The 24,973-nt window shown below is 37.1% G+C and overlaps 1 protein-coding gene and 2 non-coding genes across 8 annotated transcripts in view; 1 reads left to right on the top strand and 2 right to left on the bottom strand.

The window, feature by feature from the left end:
* LOC123688802 (semaphorin-1A) overlaps positions 1-24,973 on the bottom strand; it is a 464,359-nt gene that overhangs the window by 133,816 nt on the left and 305,570 nt on the right. The gene's annotated exons all lie outside the window — the stretch shown is intronic.
* Trnat-agu lies at positions 6,189-6,262 on the bottom strand. The gene has a single exon. It is a non-coding gene; the product is annotated as a tRNA-Thr (tRNA).
* Trnat-ggu lies at positions 6,629-6,702 on the top strand. Its single transcript has one exon. It is a non-coding gene; the product is annotated as a tRNA-Thr (tRNA).

Here is a 24,973-nt window from a genome sequence, read left to right as displayed (position 1 = left end):
TAGTGTAACATGAATTGAAGCGTGCAAAATCCTTGCACACCATCAACGAAGAGATAAAATTACATTCTCGAGAATAGTTAATTCAGTGGTGAATGATGATTCGCATATTTGCAATTCAAAGAAAAAGATTAAAAATGTTTTTGGTTAGTAAATGTTATTATGGTGTTAAGGATTTTTTAAATGAAAGGGATTTTGTTTCATTATAGTGTTCATATGTATTGATATGTATTGACGTGATCTACATCTGTTGATATTTGATCAAATAAAGGATATTATTATTTATTTCGCTGAAGAGTGAGAGGGAAGATCTATAACTTTACCTGACGAGATTGCTACCTCTGCTATTTTCCTATCAGTTAGCTAACGGTATTCTCAAATGCAAGTTAGTGTAATGACTTATTTAGTTTGTAAATTCATTGAGTTTGTCGAAATATTGGTGGGATAGGAATGTATGATATTCTCAGTATTTTCGAACCATTATATTCTCTTTTGATCTTGCGCTCATTTCGAAGAGCTTTCGTTCCGTCGAATCATTAACAATAGAGACTCCTAGTCCTAGAAAATCCTTCACATTTTTTAAATTTAATGATTTCAGTTGAATGCAAACAAGAGGCGGCAATATCCGAATCCCGACGAAGGCACGAATCGGAAATAAAAGACCATAATTCCTTTAAATTCTTGCATCTCCATCTGTACAATCGAAACGCAGATTTGATTAAATTCCTCCAACAACTATCCGGCTCAATATCAATTCGTTCAAACTACAACACGTGAACGGGAACAGCACGAACGGAAGAGGGATCGATAACAAATTTTTGAACGGAAAAATCCATCCCGATAACGCAACAGCGCGGCAGGTACGCAGGGCGCTCAAATTTCAATTAGGACCATATTTCAATTATGTTATACGCAAGCGGAATCCAATTCATTTCCCATAATGAGACACGTTCATCCTCTTTGTTCCGTTGTGGAACGCAACCTGTCTATTACTGGCAGACACTGACAACAACATTATAGTTTTAATTTCACGGTTGAAAGGAGCCCGAAAACAGCATGTTGGGCACATAAATCAGAGGCTTTAGCGGAGAACGGATTGTCCTCTTCATGTGGAAAATTGCTCAAGTCGTCCTTAGTAGACACTACGTTGCACGGTTCTAGGTTATGGACGGGATCGTTCGGCTCGACTGGAGAGTTCCGTAATGATGGGTCTTTAAAATTTAACCTCTTTATGTCAAAGTGAATGAAACATAGACGCGACACATACAGTTTCGAAGGGATAAGTAAATGCCTAGAAACCCTGGTGTGTCTACTTATACCAGTAAAACTTGCGAGATCGCTAGAGTTGCAGATGGCGCATACATCGTTCAAATCGAGGTTTGAATTTGATATTTCTCATTATTCCCGATTCTCGCGACTTTTGAATATGAAATAATAATATTTCATATTCTATGCTTGTGACAATCTTATTTATATCTTGAATAGGGTTCCAAAATGGTTGTTACAGCGAGATGACTACATTTCCTTGTGCCTCATTTTGGAGCTCAAATATTTTATGTTACTGTTGAAAATATTGTTGTAGTTTGTGAGATTAAGTGCTGAATTGATATTATAACATGGCAAATTGTCATAAATGTGGAAGATGGTTTTTATAAAGTTTCTAGACTCGGTACATAACCTCGGTTGAGCCCATATCTCCATGTTGGGGACCTGATAGATAGATAGATATATTTTGAATAGACCAACAGTCGTCTGTCATTAATTCGAATAATTTCATTATTAAGTGGATATGAGTTGAATTTTAATTTCTTGGGAAAATTTGCAGTTCCTTGAATTATTATTTCATTTTCAAACGACGACAAATAGATAGAGGAAATTCGAAAAATTCTGAAGAGCGCCACCCTACAGCATTCTGGTAAGTTCTAGCCTCAATAAACAAAGATAGAGGATGCATATGTCATTTTCAGTAAGCAAATTTTGTCCCCAACATGAACTATCAAATTTGACATGAAGCGCGCGGAAATGAAAACATATCAGTGTTACGATATTTCACTCGATTCACCAGTTTCTCCACAAATAACGCACTTCTTATGTCCCATAGTGAAGCAACGTTTCAAATCAACTCAAAACATATCGAGATGAATACCTAAATATATCAGAAACTCAGAAAACAAACTTCAAGCGCGCCAAACAACGTGAAACAACCGATGACACTAGGAGAGAAAAAGTTGCCAAACCTTGGATTTCAGCAGGTAGATACAGAAAATAATAAATATTCTGCTTATTATAAATTCGACAATTAGGACGAATATCGGATTCCAATTATTAAAATTCGCATATTTAAACGGAAAGCACTCAAATAAATATATTTCATTCAATATAAGATACATTCATAATGATACAGTAAAATTGTGGATTTGAAAATATATCACAATCTGACAACGTAATCTGACCATGTTGGGAACATGTGAAAATTGCTTTAACTCCTTCAATCTACGTTCATTATTCTATGATTTTAGCCAAAACAGCAGGTCGATCATCTCAAAAAGTCTGAAACAAAATCGAATCGGTGCATATGCCAGGGTTTCTAGGCATCTTCGAGATAAGGTTACTCAACTGTACTTGATACCTTCTGAAGATAAACCGAATCCAAGAAATCATCAAAATAGTTGGGAACATTTTTTTTGACAAAATGAAAAGGAACACATGAAAAAATAGGAACATATAATCTGAATATTTTTCAGTAGTTTCGAAATGCTTATTTTCAGCTAAAAAAGTCTCCATCGATCTATGTTGACTCACTCTGTATATATGTAATAAATAATTCAAAAATAATGGGTCAAGAGATTCATCGAATATATTTCGTTAAAGCATGAGTTTTTTCATTACACATCATAAATCATAACATTGAAATGATCCTAAAGGACGTTCAAAATCAACCGAATAACTTCATATAAAAGCTCGATTCGAAGTTCCCTTTCCATTAAAATTAAATTCCATATCCCGAACTATACAACCACACCAATGCTATACACATTTCATTGAACCTTTTGTCGGAACCATGTGAGCATCACATCAAAATTTCATAACCTAATTAGGCACTAACATAAAACTGATGAAGTATGGAGTTCATTGGAAATAGCGTATATCAATTATTAACATTGCACTTTGGATCTATTTGGCGTAAAATCGCGAATTTGACGTATCTATCTAAATTTCAGATTCCGCATTTTATTGGAATAATTTAGAATCATGAAATATGTAGAGTTTATATGGAGGCAATTCAACATTTCACAGGATATCAGAAAATCAGAAATCAGGATATGGAGTTATGAATGGAAACAGATAAATTGATTATTAATATTTGATATTTGGGAATGCCGCTTTGAAGGATGTCATTTTCAACTGTCTGTTAAGTGTCGAATAGCTTCATTGATGTCATTTTGAGCTGTATTCATTAAGTGGAATGATTGGGTACATCTGCGCAATAGAATAGATGAATTAATAAGCAAATACCGCAAATTAATATGGGAATTGATAATATACTCAAGAAAAAAAAAACAATGTTGCAATGAAAAATTACACGAATTTGTGGAAGAAAAACATTTGGTTGCTTTCAAGTAGCGGCAGTTCTACTTATTCACTTCATCCGACAACAAGACTTTGGTAAAAATTTGTAAGCGCTCAAGTACCTGGTTCACGAATTTTAAGCTCTTGTCTCAAGATCTCTCTGTAGGATATAATGAAGTAGAAGAGGATTGGCATACAATTTAAGATCGTCAGCATATTGAGAGCAGATGGAAGTCAGAAGAGAAGCAAATCAGAGACATATAAGAGAAAAAGCAGAGGACCCAAGAAAGATCCCTGCGGTACACCACTATTGGTAGATCTGGGAGAAGACAACTGATCATAAATACAGACCTGAAATTCTCACCAAGATCACCAAAATCATAAAGGATATAATCCAATGCAACAAATCACCACTCCAAAAGTGTTCAAGTCTGTGAGCGAAACAACGAAGTGGTACCCTGTCGAAGGCCCTAGAAAAGTCAAGATAGATTATATCGACTGGTTTACCAGAATCGACAGACTTACTCCAGTCATCGACACACTTCATTGAACATGTCAACATATGAAGCTTTGTCGTTTGCACTACCACTAATACCCAGTTTTTCGAGTTTTATTGAAAGAAAAGGTATAAATTGAGCTGTCAACATTTTTGAAAAAATTTTCTTGAGTTTGTTTCAATATCAATGTATTTATCTTCAATTTGGAGTAGAAACAATGGAAATCGAAAGTTCTTGGACAATGAACAAAATTTTAGGAGGCCGAGTTTGTTTAACGGTAAGTGTATACTGGAAAAATGGGAACAGAAAACATCCAATAACGAACCAGTAGGAACAAAAATACTTTTACAACAATTAGAGGGCTTTGTTCAGCCTCGATACCAATTAATGTGTTGTGAGTTGCCAAAATCGCGATAGCAGCATTACCAGAATTCTGTCAGGAACATGAAATGAATGAACGCCACCAGCGATACTAATTGACGATTCAATACATGAGCGAGAAGGCAGGAACTAATGAGTACATTTCAGCAAAATTCATGGAATCTTTGCTATTAATTCCGGAACAGTCCCCCAGAACACTCAACCCGATGTCTCTCACTTGACTGGTTTTCCCTCGGCTCGAAAATTCGTTTCCCAGAGCTTTCCCGATGTAATTTTCCAGGATAATTCCCTCATATTTCTGATGGCCTGGTAATGCAGGCTCTAAATTATTTATGAGCAATTGAGTATCATCAACAATTATGCCTTGGTGTAGTAACGATGAAAAATGGTAATGGCTGGCGATATTAAAAAAAGGGGGTCTCTCAAGTGCGTTCGTCCCTTCCGGGAGGGAATACAAAGTTTCATTTCCATAATGAATGAAAAAAATCGAGGCTGCGTGCATAAAAAGTTGATCTACAAGCTGCTTGGACTAAATTGGCAATGTCGTTTGGGCTCGTTCGGTATTGGTATATATATACTTTATGGGTAGATCGATACCAGGGCCTGCTGTTGGAACAGCGGAAGCGTCGCTTTCCCCATTGTGGCCTGAATCAGTTCAAACAACACATGTAAGCTGGATATACTGAATGGCAAATTATGTTCTGTGTAATGCGGAATTCTCGCCAATTTGGATTACCATTGCTACTGCAGCTGCTTATTACGAGTTTCATTAGTAGTTTTTTCAAATTGAAGAAATGATCACCATTGATTGGGCGAATATGGTGTTTTAAATTTCAAATTGCTCAGTTTGTAGCTCATTGACAGCAGCGCTAGAAGGCCAAAAAAACTGCACCTGTCCTTATTGTTGCTGTGGACAACATGTTGAAATAATCCTCAAATCCTAAGTTATTCTACCTCTTTCTAACTCATTCTTTCGGTTGTTCGGTATGTATAATTCTAAAAAATATCAAAATTTTAATCCAAAATATGAATAATTCATAATTCAATTATTAAATCTTGTAAACATTTTTTGAAATTCAACTTCAGGGAATTGTAGCGAATTTCCCGTTTAGATCTTTGTTTCATCTATCGTAAAAAAGCTAGTTTGGGTTTTGGAAAATGTCTACCAGAGCAGGACAATATTCGGCAGATCCACTAATAATGTATTTTGTATTTCAGCCTACGAATTTCTATTTACAAGACAAATTAAGAGGCACTTCATATGATATATAATAGTTTTTCACCAAAAAAGTGCAGAAGACACTGATATTCTTCCTTGAGAAATGAGCCTTCTGCAAGAATATTATACATTATTTTTTCAAACTGACTGAATTCTTCCTAAGATTAACGAAATATTTCCATATTGTTTACTGATTTTTGCATTAAGAAATGTTTGTTGACAAAAAATGGAAATGACTCTGAATGATTAATAAATCCGAGAGTTCCGAGTGCCAATATATAATATTGAAATAAAACCATGTGTATTCTGTTGAAATTCTTGAAATTTGAGTATAGTTATGATTACGTTCTGAAGTAATTGAAGAATTAAGTTTTAAAATGATTGACGGAAAGGGCATAGGCAAAAGACTGATGAAATGTGAAACCATTTTGAAGATTCCAAAATGGAAATAATTGGTCTGAAATCAATTCTTATAGCATAATTTATGATGGCTCACAGAAAATTTTTAATTACGGAAAAAGGACCCCCTCGAGCGGGATTCGAACCCGCAACCTCTGAATCACTAGTCCAGCGCTCTCACCAACTGAGCCACCGAGGAAGTTGAAATCTCCAACCGCAAATCGAGGAACCGCTTTTCCCGGAATCAAATGTTTGAAGTAGTATCCCTTACAAACTATGTAGTTCGCAAGGGTTAGGAAAAGTTAATTTTTCTAATTGATCATTGACTAAAATTGTTCGGTTGGTCGCAAGATTCAGAAACCTGAATCATATTGAATTCGATAATATATCGACGACGTTAGAGGAAAGGTGAAAAGAATCGTGATGATCACCGATAAAGAATGAGTTCCCTTCCAAAAGTTCCTTTCTTTAACCCTTGCGAACTACATAGTTTGTGAGGGATGCTTCTACTAACATTTGATTCCGGGAAAAGCGATTCCTCGATATGCGGTTTGAACTTTCAACTTCTCCGGTAGCTTAGTGGGTGAGAGCACTGGACTGGTGATTCGGAGGTTGCGGGTTCGAATCTCGCTCGAGGAGGTACTTTTTTCGAAATTAAATAATTGTCGGTTAGCCATTAATTTTCGCTCCATACAGTTCTGTTGAAGTGGTTCCTTCCCCATGAAATAAAAGTCGAATATTCATCTCCCCGTTAAGCAACCATTCGCAAAACACTCCCAAATAAAAATTCTCGACGAATCGCCCGAAATGACATTCAATTAGAGGCGAGCAGTTGCGAATAATCGTCCACGGGGCAAATTTCGACCGAGCACTTTCTACCGAAACATCGCAACTCATTAAAATTATACCACAAAAACGAGGATTCGTCAGAGACAGTATATTTTCGGCGGTTGTAACCATGATTGATGAAGGTCCCGAACAACAACAACGGACCTAGTTTCCAACCCGAGCCGCTGAAGTTGTTCCAGCGGAGTTGGGGTAATTATTTCGGCTTAATCTTGGCAAAATTGTTGTTGATGAGGATGCTGACTCGGCTGGTGGGGATGATATTACGTTCTATGAAGATTCTGATCGGAAAAGTTTGGTCAGTTGTTTTTGGTATGATTTTCTTCGATGAATTGACTGTTTTTTTTTTGAGTGAATATGTTGACTGTTGACGTTCAAAGAATAGTGATATTTATTCCCTATAGTATGAGTAGATCGTACATATTTGGATGAATTAATTGAAAAATGAATTGACAATAGTAAAATTTCAAATTGAATTAACATCTTCACGTGTTGACATAAAGGTCAATTGACAAATTTTGAATATTCAATAGTTTTTTTTATTGAGGAGTCCGATTTAGATTCCAAAACATCACATGATTTAATTAATTCAAATTGTTATTGTTTGTCTACTTTTTTCCTCGTTTCTTTATTCTTTACTCCTGACAAATTACTGCAAGAATGAACGCAGGAGCATTTCAATCCTAAGATTCTGCAGAGTCCTAGAATAGTCAGGATAAAAAACATTAAACGAAAGATGTCTTTCCTACAGTCTTTCTGAAACTAAATGGTGCCACTATTGCACCATTGAATATGATCCGTCCACTGATACTACTTGCTGACAATTTTCTTACATTGTATAAACTGTCTAAAGGAATGAATGAATTATTATTATTATTATAACTACTTTTATCGAGGTGAAAATGGAAAAAAAGAACCGTAAAAATTTATGAATGGTTATTTTTTCGACTTAGGCAAGTTTTTTCGAGGGGATTGAGAATAATTCGTGTTATAAAGAATTTTGAGTTAATGAGGTTCGAGTTAACGAGAGTCGACTGTTCCTCTAGTTACCCACAAGAGCGCTAGATCCAAATTATCATATTGTATCCCTTCAAAATAAAACTTTAATTGGGTTCCCTATAAACCTCAGTTCAACCCTCGCGCTCCCTCTTACGGGCCCCAAACAAGAATCCCTAAAACACACACACACAAACAGAAAGTTCGATTGACGCGTTCAACGACCCAATTCCGCGCCAGCCATTCATCCCGTCCTAGGCGGCCATTGTTGCAATTCTATCTGGAAGCGTCCCGACGTATAGAAATGCTCCCGAAACTTCTCTTTGTGTCAGATATTACGCCATTTCCAGAGCCGGCCCGTTACCCGGAGGGCCGACATGTATATTTAAAGTCGCATTATCTCGCCACCCACTGTGGAGAATAAAGTTGCCGTAGAGTTTCTGAAATTCTGCATTAAAATGTTGAAATAAATTAGCCCCGAGCCCCCCCCGTGCAGCGGTAACCTCTCGTAGAAGGAGTGAGAGAGAGAGATCGGAGAGGGCCGTACCACACGAGTCATTACACAGCCGAATCTTGCCGCTGCTGTGTCGCTTCGCTCCGAATTGCACCGGAGCTGCTGTAGTTGCGACATTCAAATTAGAGTAGAGTAGAGTTGGCCCCGGTGTATTTCTGCCGCTGTAATTAGGACGCGGAGGTGGGGGGAGACGTGTATTTTTGCAGTTTAACACTCTGCGGTTTCGGCGTTTTCTTGGGGTGGTGGGAAATTTCATTTGGTACTCGAGTCGTTAAAGAGTATGAGGTGAGGTGGTAATTGGCGACGGGAGTGTTGGAGGCCTATCTGGAGATGTACTTAATTTCAATGTGGAATGAATTCGAAATGAAATAATAATAATCTTTTCTAGGAGAGAACTCTTTTTGTCCTGCTGAATCAACATTCTTTTTGGTCTAGTGTAACTTTTCAGCTGACCATTGCTTTTGTAGTTGTGATTCATCTCATTCATAGTTGAAACATTGTTGTTTATTGGCATAATAGTGAATAATTAGAACATTTTTAAATCCCCGAGAAACTATCAATCTTCCCTTCATTCAAGCAATCGGATTTGCTTTAGTTGATTTTTTGGTTTGTCCCAAATGTATTTATTATATGAAACGTTATCTATCAGCTAGGTAGCTAGATAGCATTATCTGGTAGGTAGATATATCGGCTAGGTATTTCTATCTGCTACGTAGATCTATTACCTAGGTACTTCTATCTGCTAGATAATTTAACCTGCTAGGTAGTTTTATCACTTCGGTATTTCTATCTGCTAGATAGCTTTATCTGGTATCGTCTAGGTATTTCTATCGTCTAGGTATTTCTATCTGCTGCGTAGATCTATTACCTAGGTACTTCTATGTGCTAGATAATTTAATCTGCTAGGTAGTTTTATCACCTAGGTATTTCTATCTGCTAGATAGTTTTATCTGATAGGTAGATCTGTCGGTTAGGTGGTTCTATTTGCTAGGTAGATCTATCACCTAGGTATTTCTATCTGCTAGATACTTAAATCTGCTAGGTAGTTTTATTACCTAGGTACTTCTATCTGCTAGATAGTTTTATCTGCTACGTAAATTTATCACCTAGGTACTCTTATCTGCTAGGGCAGATGAATCAGCTAGGTAGATCTGTCGACTAGGTAGTTCTTTCTGATATTGATATCTAGTGACTAGATAATATATCCATCGGTTACTAGCATATCATTTAAAGTGGCAAAACACCGATGTTCATTGTTTTAGGAGCTGAATTCAAGTTTCCAGAATTCATTTTGAAGCATTAAATATCATTACCTACCTACCGTACCCTATAATCTATTGAAAGATGTAAATGACACATTACCTCGATTGAAAATTTATAAAACCAATCTTCGAATGATGGTGAAGATTGATCACTCAAGCAATTTCAATTCAAATAATCCCATTCACTACACCTCCCGACTCGAGTATGGTCGACAGCTGTAAACATCTAAGGAATGCCCGCTACATCCACTCAACAACAAAGAAAAAAAAGGCGCCCCAAACGAATACGTACAACCGCGCCATCTGGGAACAAATCGAAATCGGCTCGCGAATTTAATCAGATCATCCTCTCGCTCGGCAATCGTCGAACGCACAAAGGGTGATTTACGCCCCTTGGAATGAAACGTTATCGCGTCGCCGGAACGATGCAAAACAAGTTCTTATTAATTCCGCCGTCGACATTAAGAAGACACTTCTTGTTGTGGCCCCCATTAATAACTGTCTGGAACCGACATCGGGGCCTCCGATATAACTGCCTGCCTGCACAGAGAGAGAGAACGGCGAGAGCGACAAATGATAAATCATTTATACCTAATTGCTTATTTGAATAGCATCTCTTCCGTGCAATATAGCCGGCGTCATTATTCAAGGTATCACGCCGCATAAATCAACGGGGATCGGACATAAGCATACGGAGTAGGCCGGGGTTGCGCCGCACTGTGCAGGTCGTTCGCGACCGGCCATTCGGAGAATTCGAGAACCGCGCTGCTTATTCGATCGGAATGAATGGATTGCGGCGGATGACACGGTGTTTGGCCTTTGAGGAGCTGGCGGTGGGGTCCTGCTCTCGGTGTTCGACGTCGAGAGTCGTATGGAATGGCGTGGATGATAATGGGAGATGGGAGTACTTGTTGTAGAGGGTGTATCGATGAGAGAGTGCGGGATTCGTATCGTAATGAAGCGTTGTTGTGTGTTAGTATGTTTGGGCTTCGTGCGTTACTGCGGTATTGGTGTGATTGGCTTGATACTTTGGAGAGTTACTGGGTGCTGTACCGTGAAGGTTTTTGGCGTGATGCTTCTTTGAAAATCAGTCGATGGAATCTGCAGTGAGCGCATTCGCCATTTTGTGGATATTAGCTTATAGTCTTCATTTTCAACGTTGGTATTCATATATTTAAAATGTTTTCGAACCCCATAAAGTTTCAACGTTATGGAATGTGAAAATGTAAAGATAAAAAAAAACGAAAATCGTCCGCCTACAATCCAGTGTTTTTTTATATAATAAAAGTATAACTTTCAAACCAATGTTTCAACCGTTTCTATTTGTAAGTTGATCATAATTCAAACAAGTATTTTGCTTTTATGTTTTAACGGCCGATATAATGGGATATTTCGCGTTTATTTTGATAAATTAAAAGTTCTATAAATGGTAAAAAGTATTTGAAAGAATTGAGTTACAAAAACGAGATAATAATATCTCATAAAGTTGATTGTGTTGCAGGGAAGGTTGTTTCATCTTTATATCTAAATCTCACATCGCAATCTTATTCGTTTTGTGTGATTTGCGAAGATTCAGGAATAAGGAAAATACAACCTCCCTTCCAGCACATCATTTTACGAAAAATCATACGTTATTATTAGAACTCTTCATTGCATAAAAGGTTGTACAACAGTTTGTTAACAAAATGCAAACGGTGAGCATATCGCAAAGCTATGTCTTCCTGCCTCAAGTGGTGATGGAACACAAAATGAAGCCTACTCATCCGATTCTTGTACAAGATATAAACTCCTAGGATGTCTTACATAGAAAGATGTGACAGGAAACATTGAATACAAGAGTTGTTAAATGTCAATCCAACATCTGGTTTGAATCTAACTGATGTGACTTATGAAGTCTTTATTGAAATAGGTGAGGTGTTTTATCACTTGGGCCCAATTATTGAAAGACATTTTCCTTTCTACTTAAGAAGCTTAGAAGCTAAATTTCAATATAACTAATTTTCCCACTTTCGTAAATATTGACACAATACTTGTGCCTCAAGTGGCTAAAAATAGTAGAAGAACTCCTAGAAAATATCATTTCAATTTTATAGTGATATTTCTCAACTGAGTTTTTTTCTGTCCCATTCTAGAGAAAACAATATTTCGGATAGCTATGCTAAAACTTTTGAACTATATGGCTAATTGGGCTAATTGAAGAACTGAGAGTTCAAAAATATTCTGAAGCCCCTAGGTTCTTCTTTACAACAGAAATCGTTTCTGCTGTACATGGAAGATAACCAATATTACTACGAGCGTGCATGAAAGTAAAGCATTTAATCCATCTTCTATATGCACACTGATGAAATTACCGTTTTTCTGTATCTTGTTCGAAAAAAAATTACAAGAAAGTTAAAGAACATCCGTTATAACTGCCAGTGTAACAAAAGATTCAAACCGGCCCACTGATTAACATTCTCGGAAACTTGACTCTTGAAGAGTGTCAATTTAGCAAATCTCCGAAAATCCGGATGAGGACCGTCTGAAATTCTGCTGACTGAAGATCTGAATGATAAAGTCACTTGACCTTCATTAGCATCTTTCACTGATAGGAGACTGGATAAATTTGGTATCGATCCTAATTCTTTTTAAATAATTATTATCTTCTCAGAATAACAGCACAATATAATTTGATAAGAGTAAGAGCAATGTTAATTTGTTTATGTCTGAAACTAATTATAAAAGCATAATAGAGAAGCGGTTCCTCGATATGCGGTTGGAACTTTCAACTTCCTCGGTGGCTCGGTTGGTGAGAGCGCTAGACTAGTGATTCAGAGGTTGCGAGTTCGAGTCCCGCTCAAGAGGGTACTTTTTTCGGAATTAAAATATTGTCTGTTAGCCATCAAATATCATATTTTTATCAACGATTTGCTTGAACAATTCAAAATTCCTTTGAAAACTTTCGACGAGCTACTCAGCATCGCTCCAACCCTTGACAAAGAACAACGCATTTCAATCTCGCAAAGCAAGACGTTCAAAGATTGACTCAGCCTCTTTACTCCGACTACCTGACAGAAGAAGAAATCATAATTTCCCTAATTTCTTCATCATCGCAGCATGTCCGAGGGCATCGGAAGAACGGAGGATTCAATTAGGAAAGATGAGTTATTCCCTAGCGTAACATAATCGCAGGTATTCATCTTTCTGGGGCCGAATTCGTTCGTCTCGAAATAATAGGAGCGAGAGAGAGAGACAGACAGAGTCGAAGGAAGCACTCGAAGTGGAGAATTTTCGTCACGACAACTGCCTTGTTAATCTTCCTAATTAAAGTCCCAAGCGCCAAATTGAATAAAGTCGCAATTGGACTTCTGAAAGACAAACCAATTTCCCGAAGTGGCGTTCGATGAAAATATTATTTTGAGCCGGGAATCAAACAGCCGCTAAGGTGGGAGCTTCGGAGCTTTAATCGGCGCTTTGAGTTCAAAGCGGTTTTGCCGCTGCGTTGGGAAATGTTCTTACTTTATTACTAGCAATGATAGATCTTCAGAATTGTCTACACTACTTCTATTAATACTTCTAGAGTCAGCGGAATCTGATTCGGTTTGAAACCTCATCAATTGTGTGTTTTGATAATTATTAGTTCTTTATATTGTTCATTTTGTCTTTGTTTTGTTTCTTAACCTATTTGATGTGTGGTGCCTCTTGGGTAAACTGAGAGATGGCATCGAAAGCTGCGCAATTGTCGGAAGAATGGCACCGTTTTACGCCGTTCTAAGTCACTACGATCCGCAACGTAGAGGAGAGGTGTATATGGCAGGGACCACTGAGTTTCCATACAGATGTTTTCATAATCGATTCCGGTTTGAAAAACCACAATCCTCGAGGTGGGGCGCAACAAACTTGGCTGGGAAAGCCTTGGCAAAGATCTTTCAATTTGTTCTTCAGTGCTCGTTTTCGATCAGAATCCTATATCATATATATTTGACATGAGGTCTGTAGTCTCCTTTCTTAACGATGAATTATGAATCCTTGGTCACATTCAAAATCAACACGATCACTCTCGATACTTTCAGGGTAGATTAAGATTACGAGCAAATTCCGACTAGGGGTTCCGTGAATATGACCGTTCGAAATCTTGTTTATATCTGATTGAAACGATATTGCCTTAGTTACTAAAAGTGATAACACTTGAATATTTCCCGAAGGGATATATAAAACGCCATATCATTTTGTTCCTAGGGGAATATCGTACGTCATATTCCACTTCATTTTTGATTGAAGCAACATGAATGATATACGGGGTCTCATTTAAAAGTGCCCCCCCCCCTCAATAACTCAACAATGAATCAGAATTTGTGAAAACACTCATCAGACAGGTCAATTTTGATGACATGTAACTTTGTGAATATTCACTTTATTAAAACACAAACTGCAGGTTCATACTAATTTGAATCGATGCATACATTTGTGGTACAAAATTACCCACTTTTCCTATTCAAATTCCTGATGGAGTTGCAACCCTTTCCACGGGGTTGCTAGTAGAAACAAGCTTTGTATTCCAGATCATGTCCCCCTGTCATAAAAAATCTACCTGTCTGAGTGTTTTCACAAATTCTGATTCGTTGTTGAGTTATTGAGGGTGGGACACTTTCGAAAGAGACACCCTGTACATTGTGAGGCTACTTTTTAGAACAAACGTGTGTATTTCTGCGATTACGGAATGATTAAATAAGTCATAAGCCAAAAATAATTAGTATAAGAAGTACCTCATGAAGCGGGACTAGAACCCGCAACCTTCGAATTTCAATATTTTTCCAGTTTCAGAACAACATTGATGGAGTCCTCAGAACAAAAACAATAAGCAAAATATCAACCAAAGTATTTAATTTTCGATACATTACTTTCTGATGAAACGAAGAACATTCCATTCGATTATCGAATTAGTCAAAATCCAGCACAATTCATTTCAAAGAATTTATAATAAAGAAGAACACATCGATAAAGTTGACGAACTAAAATTCCAAGCTTTTCATTCGATATTAATTGAGGGTATACCGCATCGTAGTTTTAATTATAGCCTTCTCTAGTAATCGTTATATAATGTAATAACTTCTGATACATTGGCTCTTGTCATAACGAGTAATCACCCCATTATTTATTTCCATCGGAAGTGACGTGCAGTTCTGTTCGCCTAACAATACATATCCTTCAACGAGCCGGAAACTAAATTTAAGAAATATTTCATTTCATATATGACCGTAAGCAGAAGGTCGTTAGGCTAGTCCCATTTGCGAAATGACCGAGATAAATCAACGTTATGAAAACTATTCAACATAACTGCAGCCATTCGTATACTAGCATTTCTTCACTTGGCCTCTAGACATTCTGAATCTTGATTCATTTTAGGGAACTCGGCGGAAAGATATAGGTTATGAAATCAGTGTGAGGCGGAACCGACAATTCGTAACACGAATTGAGTTGTATATAGGGCGTCAAAAGAGGAATGATCTTAACTTCACTGATTGATAAAAACCCTCACCCACTTCTCTAGTCTAGAAAGTTCTCTGTTTTCTATTTACAGAAAATTGTTTTTTTTTTGTTGAAGACTTTTTTCTTTATTTTTGCATTGATCAATCTAATAATGTTATGTTATATTTACTGTTGATGGTCTTAACTTTTGTCAAGGAGGACAATCAACAATATGCCATGCATGTCCCAAAATACAGATGCCACAATCTTGCCTGCTAATGGTTGAGATATTGGTCGCTTATAACCGGCTGCTTCCCACTCAGCTGACTCTTTGACTCAGAAGTGTAGTGATTTATTCATGTGTCATCTATTGTCGAATAACAATGCAAAAACTCCTGTTAATTCCTTCAAAACAGCTCCAAACAACGTTGGGAATCGAAAATGAGTTGTTGCTTTTGATGTATGATCGCTCACAACTATTTTGTGTACTTCTTCGGTGTTTTTCGGAACGAATTCGGGCTACCAGAGCGTTCATTTCTGGTGGATTTTTCTCCCCACATTTCAAATCATAAGAGTTTCCAAGGAATCAGATTTTCGTTTCCAATAAAATAACATTCCAAGATCATTGTTTTGTACTTCAGACAAATACCAGAGTGACCACTTCGGAGAACCGAAAGAAGTTGAAGGATCGAAAAGTAAAAAGGTAGAAAGTATCGCCATCTTCCACCGCCCACCATTTGAGAAATAACCCCTTGAAAGTATGAAAGTTTATATGAACACTAGAGAAAAGTTAGCCCGCCGTCTCCTACCTGGATAAAACTTAGCTTCTTTTGTTTCAGTGGCGGCTCGTGAATATTTTCAAAGAATAATATAAATAATATTTCTGTCTATCAAGTATAAATTCATTTTCATGTTCCATTAACACTGCAACTTCTTCAGGTTAATTTCACATTCAGACTCTTACGAAGCAGAGCATATGGACTAACTTATATAAGTTATAAAATTTAAATGTTGAATCGAAAAATCCATAAGAATAAAAAAACTGATGAACTCAACAGGTACATTTTTCGCCTGGACTTTCAGAACAATGTTCGATAATGGGGATAAGTCCACATCGGTTTGCTCATTAAAAAAATATTTTCGGAAATATACATATTCCTTTTGGTTTCGAGATAATCTGATTCCATGTGGAGAAGCCCCATTATCTTGAATGATTTGCATATGTTGAAAGTACACTATCAGAAGTACAATTGAGTTAACAGAAAATAAATTGAATAAATAAATTAACATGAGGACAGAAGTACAATTTTTCCTTATCAGTGTCTTAGAGTTACTTTCATCATTAATGATGAATTGCATATCCAAATCACAGAAGAGTGAAAGAGAAATCTGTAGTTACCTGTTGAGATTGATATCTCTGTAAATCGTACCAGAGAAACCTTTTATTTTCAGTAAGCCTACGATGTTATAAAATGCATATGAAGGAAGTTGTGAGTTCGTATATTCAATTTTTTGAACTATAAGACACTGATGAGGAATAATTATCTTATAAAATACAGAAATTCTGAAACCTACGTCTGTCAATTTGGTTATTCGATTAATTAGCAGTTCAATCAATTCTACCGGGTTTTTCACCATAATTTGACCCCCTTTTTAACTTTGTTTCTAAACCAGGTACAAAAAAATGTTTTCTACAAAAATTTAACGAAATCGACTAGTGTTTTTTAAAATGATTCCACAAAATGAAATATATACTGAGTGGGCAACATATTGATAGCAACTTCATTTTTTCAAATGGAACACATTGTATATTTTTCTATATTTGACAAGCTTTTTTTCCACTAATTTCGAATATATAACATATGTTTGGCTTATCTCTTTTATTCTGAGTACCACAGAGTTTCAAATTTTAAGAACCACCTGGCAAAAGAAATCAATTTTCAAGTGGAAGGCTGCGATAACTCAAAATGCCCTTTTTTGAGTTATCTCGTTGGCAACGATATGACATACGTTTTTCACTATAAATTGGAATTGGATCATTTGGATGCAACTCCATATATCCTCTCCTTATAGCTTTTTTATTTTTATTGTTCTCCACATTAAGCGAAAATATTTCTATTTTTCCGCTTCTGTATAGTGCATATTCGATGAATAGTTTTATTCAATGACAAACGTATGTTATATATCGTTGCCAACGAGATAACTCAAAAAAAGGCATTGTGAATATCGCAGCCTTCCAATTGAAAACTGATTACTTAGAATGGGTTGTCACTATTTTCCACTGCGACTTATTCTTTACCGGAATTATCATGATTCTTAGGTATATTAATTGATCTTTGAATAATACAGCTGCATTTTCTGATTATAAAGGTGATACGAATTGTAATGCCAGAATTTGTGTTAAGACCGAATGCATTGACTATCCACATCATTTTTCAATTTCTTGCATCCCAACGAACCGCCACTGTTCCGTCTCCCCAGATATGAGCATCCCGACGTCGAACTCCTCCAGATCTCCACTCATCACCTCTAACCACCCCCCTCCTCCTCCTCACGGACGATCGAAAACGATCCGTGGAGCAAAAAGCGAGTTCGGCAATTCCCCCTGAAACATATTTTCGACATCTGCTCCTCTCGTCTCGGACGAGAACACGGTTCGGCACTTTGGAGAGACGCCGCGGGACGCTACGGCGACGCCGTCTCACGTGACACTTTTCGCAGGACGAGCAGAAGTTGGCCGAGAGATATGTGACGGCGTATCGGGTTTCGGGAGTTTAGCACCTACAGGGTGATAAGTGTTTTCGGATGTTCGATTTTGTTATGACGTGAGATGATGTATGGGGGGCCCGAGACCTAAGCCGGTCGCGTCGGGGGTTCCGTAGTCATCTATCTTACTTTGGTTTTTCTGATTTTGTGTTTGGGAGGAGATGTGAGACATTATAATGGCCTTATTATTATAACGGCAATCTTGCGATGCGATGCAATGCGTCTATCGCCTCGTAAAAAGGAAACGTCTGAGCGTTTTGAATAGCATATTGTTCGAGTTGTATGTTCAGTTATAATATCACAAGAGCATTGACAATATTCGATTATACACCGTTCCACGAGACGTAGTTCGCGAAACATCACGAAAGCAAAGCTCGAGTGGTGTTTCGCGAACTACGTCGAGTGAAGAGATTCGTATAATCGAAATATATTGTGTATGCTCGAGTGGTATTCGTTACGATTAAATATCGAATAATTTTGATAACTATAGCAGAAGTACTGCATTTCGATAATTCATTGAGGTTTCACTGAGCTTGACTTTTATTTTTTGGCGAACGTCCAAGAATGTTACTATGGAAATGATCACAATATGACAGGAGGCGAAACACCAAAACAATTATACCACGTCGTCAAGTAGTATATTCACTTATCAATACGCAATATTATGGAAATTTATGGATTCCATTAGTTCTGCAGAACATGAACTGTATAATCAGCTTTATTATCAAGGGGGTCGGTGGAGAAACAAATCAACAATCCTCAGCTGTCAGAAAATGTAAAAATAACTTGTGCGCTAGTTATTGAAGAACATCATGTAAGATTTCAATATTCCCGCAAATATTTCAAAGCCTGCAAAGATGTACGATAAGATTTGTTTCCTGAAAAGTACAAGATTTCATACGAGAAAGAATATCCACCATTTTGAAATTGGAGAAGAAGGAGACATGTTCATGGTATTGAAAAAGCTATCATATGTTACTAACGTTTTTCGATTTAATCGCAAAATAATAAGCAGCTTCATCTTTAAGGCCAAAATATTCCATGTAACCAGCGAGAGCAAGAAAGAGTGGAGATTGATGAGAATGGTACGTGAATAATGTTTATCGAGGAGAAAACTGTTGAAGACAGAGCAAAAGTATCCTAAATCTTCACGGGTGAAGTAAATCAATTCATTTGTACATTGTCACAACTCCAGACACAAAAACTCACAAGAAAAGATATTTTGCAGTTGAATGTAATAAAGACATTGACCATCTTACAATATTTAACAAATTTTTACCATGCGACCATCTCATATTACACACCAAACATTCTTTATAACCTACAGAAAAGGTAAACGCACAGTTCAGCCTTGTATTTTTTACTTTCATTCTGAAATACCCAAGAAAATTGCTTAATATCCTCATCTCAAGAAGCCTAGCTTGTAAAATGATTGTGTATGAGGAAATCGTCAGCAACATCTGTTATCAACGTTGTTGGAGAGATCTTAGATCTGCAAGAGCTGGGTGGATGGGAGCCCAGTAAGGTAGCCAGGAGAAGTAAATCCAACGAACATAATTGCAGTTGAGCAGAATTTCTGAATGGGAAACATTGGAATTTACCAAATAATATCGTGTTGATAACAGATCAGTTTCGCATAATACGCAAAATCATGTAGAGAATGCAAGCGGTAGCTTGGAAGTCATGGAAGCTGAATCGTCATGAAATTAGTAGCAATTAAAGCTACTTTCCTGTGTTGGAGTTCAAAGAGATGGTCCACTACTTTCTGATCGAGGCCAAGAAACTCAATAATGATAATTTGTGATCGACAGGAAAGGCAGAAAAGCAGGGAGGAGATTAGGATTGTGTAATACAGTCTGGAAGACAAAGACCTTCATAGAAGCAAAACGAAATGGTAGAAAATACAGAAGTATAACTTATATCTGTATTGATGCGATATTTATTTTCATTTTGCTTAAATGAAATTGGAGTTGGGGAACCATCGTATGTGTTCCATAATAATATTGCGCATCTACTATTTTCGCAATAATTACCTTTGCCAGTTCATGAAACGACTTATGATTAAATATTGTTCGATATTGTTACTTACTCATCATCTTAGGAAGTTGAAATTGAGAATGAAGTTTTGGGATTGCATGTAGTCAGCACATTAGTATTATGCCTTCCCCTGAGCTCAAGCGACGCGTCACTAGTTTCGAGAAGGTTTAATTTCTGCTCTCGTTTTTTGACTATTCATAGATCATTTTTAGAGAGCTACCTGAAGCAAATTGCAATTGTTAATTTACTATCAATTTGTTTGTTTCCAATATCAGATCCTGTGTGGTTTTGGGAGTGTAATTTGTGTTATAAATAAATGATTCGTACCCTCGAAGAGTGATTTATTATGAACCTTATATGAGAAAGCCCAATCCAATTCAAATCCCGAACATAACAACGACGGAAACGCAGAAACTCACTTGCCAGCACGTTCTACAGACTCACATAAATATTAATTGCCCCGCTATCTGCAACTTTTCACTACCGAACTAGCTAATTCATTTATGGCCTTACCCAACCGGGTAAACTTTCAATATGGTCTCGCGGCAGAGGTCTGTACAGGGTGGGCAAATTTCGATGTTTTAGCACTACAACTTTTGAACCAGAGGAGATAGACAAAATCTGATACCCACTTCTCGATCTCTTTTTCTGAGAAACTAACAAGGGTAGTATTCATTTTTGGCCACCTTATTTTGTTTTCGAGTTATAAGCGAAAATTGGAAAAATGGCGATATCGAAAAACATTTATATCTCCGCTAATACTGATGATAGAGCTCTGAAATTAAAACATTATACAGGCACTTTTTTACGTAGAATCCAGTGGCGTCCTCGTATTTCCAAAAGGGTTTTCAATTACGAAGCTATGACCCAAAGTTATGTTTTTTCAAATAGGAACACTAGATTTTTGTGTCATTTTCTGAAAGCTTGATTTTTCCTGATTTCAAAAATATATAACGTCGTATGATTCGGATCAATATAAATAATAGAAAATGGCCAAAAACCTCTTTTCACCTAAGAGTCTCAATATTTCTATGGTTTCAACTGTTGATGAACACAGAAAAATTGAGCTTTCTATAACAAGAGCAGTGTCCTTCCGTCAATCTGATTATTTCTATGCTTTTCATTTATTTCTACAAAATTCGAATCTAGATATGTTTTATAAATTTTTTTATCTAAAAATTGATTTGGAAATAACGGAGAAACCACAAGATCGAATTTTTCAATCGAAAGAGTTGTATTGAGATGCATGTATCAGGAGATTATTTACATAGGTCTCCAGAATCATTACGCACAAGTACCAATCCATTTTAAACAGCATATGAAACAATGCATATATGATTGAACTTTTAATTACGAAGGGACAAACAAGAAATAATATTTAACCTAATAATGATAACAATTGCACAATGCACAGTCGACACCTCTTCTCGATATTTCAATAGATGAATATTTGAAACTGTGTTCAAGCTACCTAGGAAACTTTTTCCAAGTTCGTTTATCTTTTCGAAACTATTTGTATAAAATAAATATAGATTCGAATTTTGTAGAAATAAGTGAAAAGCATAGAAATAATCAGATTGACGGAAGAACACTGCTCTTATTATAGAAAGGCTCATCAACAGTTGAAACCATAGAAATATTGAGACTCTTGAGTAAAAAACGGTTTTTGACCATTTTCTGTTATTTATTTTGATACGAATCATACGATGTTATATATTTTTGAAATCAGGAAAAATTAAGCTTTCAGAAAATGGCACAAAAATCTAGTGTTCCCATTTGAAAAAACATAACTTTGGGTCATAGCTTCGTAATTAAAAACCCTTTTGAAAAGACGAGCACGCCACTGGATTCTACGTAAAAAAGTGCCTGTATAATGTTTTAATTTCAGAGCTCTATCCTCAGTATTAGCGGAGATATAAATGTTTTTCGATATCGCCATTTTTCGAATTTTCGCTTATAACTCGAAAACAAAAGAAGGTGGCCAAAAATGAATACTACCCTTGTTAGTTTCTCAGAAAAAGAGATCGAGAAGTGGGTATCAGATTTTGTCTATCTCCTCTGGTTCAAAAGTTGTAGTGCTAAAACATCGAAATTTGCCCACCCTGTACAAGTCACAGTTGTGCCATATTAACCCGCGGCGACTAGGCGAACTAATTTCTTGCCGAGTTGGGAAATTTAACTGGCGAATTTCAGAAACTTTTTCGAAGAACGTTCCATTACCTTGCACAAGACCTGTGGCTCCATTCTAGATCTCGGAGACGGTTTTAATTAAACGCCAGTTGCTGATCTTGCGCAATTTGCATATAATTGCATCGCATCCGCTGAAATTAATGTACAGAGCGATTAAGTTATGATATCGAAGTGACTGCATGTATGGAACGGGAGTTGTGGAGCGTATTTAGCGATGAGATTGTTGCGAAATACAAGAAAATAGGCCTTCAACGTCGGGCTTTTCAACGGTTAATGAATATATTTGATTGCGGGGTACGATCCGTGGTTACATGGGTATTTGAATATTCAAATGTAGAAACCCGTTCTGATATGTAGTTATATATACATATTCCTATGCATGAATAATTTAGTTTTGAGGGTAGCGGGAGATTTATGATAAAACGGGAAGAATGAAATAGTTGTTGCATTCATGTGACCATTATTATATCCAGATAATATATTCAACCCTTTCTTTCAGTGTTGCGGCCGACAATTTGTTTCACATTGTTATTTGTTGTAACCGAGACTTTTTATTAGAATTAATGAATACAGGTGTGGGTTCAGTTAGTTCGAGATCGATGTCAAGTGATAGGATCTAAAGAACAAAAGTAGTTAGAGAAAAACACTGTGGTTTACATTTCCTTTTAGAAAAGTCACAATGTCTGTATTCTTCTGATTTTGTGCCAGGAATGGTCTCAAACTATATATTGGATTCACGATGAGGAACCCATCCTCAAAATCGATAATACCCGTACGTCAAGGCATAAACACAATAACTACCGAATGGTATAGGCTTCTACATTGTAAAATTAATTAAAATATTCAAGGTGGCTCATTTGAGCTAAAAAATTGATTTTGTCGAAAACGGTTCATCAGAATTACGCTTTTCATAAACCGTTGTGAAGAATCTTCCAAGTCCTGTCAAATCAAGTACCACTCAACACCTCTTCCCTATTCAATTTTGAGGGTATGAAGGGCCTCCTCTTAGGGGGTTGGTCTCTCAAGCCTCAAATATAAAAAAAATGCTGTTCCTCAAACAAAATCATTCGACGTGTTTTGGGAAATTTTTCCAATTACTATGGGTGATATATACGTGGTAGCTCGTCTGAGATGGAACACCCTGTATATTTAACATATTGGTGCTGTAAACATGAGACAAAAACATTCTATGGGAAATTTTTTCCAGTGAAATCCATTGTTGTAATAATTTGTTTTTTACTGGCATAAGTCTTGTTATACAAACTTGTGTATTCTTGAATGTAAACCATAAAATCCATTAAATCGCTAAGAAATCGCAATGAAAACAAATATTACACAAATGGATTCTACTGAAGAAGGTGCCTGTAAAATGTTTTTGTTTCATGTTTATAGTACCAGTAATGAAAAACTAATTCGTAGCAAAGACTCAAGTATCGCTTTGCTAAATGTTACATCTTTTCTACTCTCCTTTATGGAGTGGAAGCTAGACCGTAAATGCTGCTATCTGAGTTCATTTTTACATTCAGCATGAAATTGAAATAGAAATCAAGGAGTTCAAAACTTCACGAAACCCACAATAAGAATCGCAACGATCAAAGCCACTCCAATATATCCGCATGCAGATAAAAACCAATCCGAGAACCGATGCATCCGTCCGACCCGGCAACGTCCGCTAAAGCTATCGCCCGCCTACACGGCCCGCCCGATCATCCCCATTACTGCACGTCTGCGGCAGACGAAGGGTCCCCCTCCCTCTGCGCCCGATTTTTGCGGTTTTTCGGCTCTTCCTTCCGCCGAATCGAACCGGTGAAATGTGACCGAGTGTCCGTTCATCCGCACATAATCCCCGAAATTGCTGTGTACACATTTATCTCCCGGGCCCGGGACAGACATGGCAAAATTGAATTTAATGCTTGCCCGGATTCATTCCAAGAAAGAGATACGACGGTACATAAAGAGATCGAGGGGCAGGAGGGTGGGGGATTGGTTAAGGTCGATCCGGTCCACCTGACTCTGTCGTTGTATCCGATTAGGAGCATGTTTCGGCTTTCCGGATATCCGATAACGTCTCTTTCGGATCTCGGGATCCGGCCTGTGTGAGGATATCGCGGATGATTAGGGGATGAATTATATGTGTGGAGGTTATGAGCGATTTGCGGGTCGTCGATTGGGTTGATTCGAGATGGGTTCCGTAATTGAGTATAGGGATGGACGGTCATAACGTGAGATGATGGCCGAGAGGTTCCAGGTTTGAGCCCTTTTGCCGGTGCTGGAGTACCGTAATGATTGAAGGGACGTAGAGATAGCACAAAAGCACTGGAATCGAACAGTTACTTAAACAAGAAGTGAGTTGAATGAATTTCTTTTCGAATGAATAAACATTCTTAACTAATTAGCTTCATAGAAAATTATCCCATTTTGATAAGGATTCAAATGGAAAAATCCCTTCAAAAAAATGTATTTTATGTCATACCAGTTCGTCATATTGATTTTATTGTTTATTGGCAATTCTCCCGTGAATGCTAGATTGCTTACAGCAGACCTTCTGTAAAGTGTGACCAACCTCAGAAGGTATATGCCTGCAAGTCATCTTGAAACCTCAATTTTTCAAGACATACAGTGCTCTGTCCAGACAGGTCAGCAGCAGATGGAAAATGAGAACATTGCAATGAAGACGTGCAACCGAAAAGAGTGTAGGCGGACCACAAAGAACGATATCCAACATATTCAAAATTTCTTGTTGTCGGAATCCACCAAATTCTAATGCAACTTGGTACTTAAAACGTCTCATTCGAAAATAACATAAACATCTATTTTATTCTCGATTGATGCTTGCTGAGACATTGACTAT

Source organism: Harmonia axyridis, chromosome 1 (genome assembly GCF_914767665.1).
Source record: "Harmonia axyridis chromosome 1, icHarAxyr1.1, whole genome shotgun sequence".
Lineage (NCBI taxonomy): Eukaryota > Metazoa > Arthropoda > Insecta > Coleoptera > Coccinellidae > Harmonia > Harmonia axyridis.
Note: the sequence above shows the minus strand (reverse complement) of the source record. Positions and strands in the feature narration are given on the sequence as shown.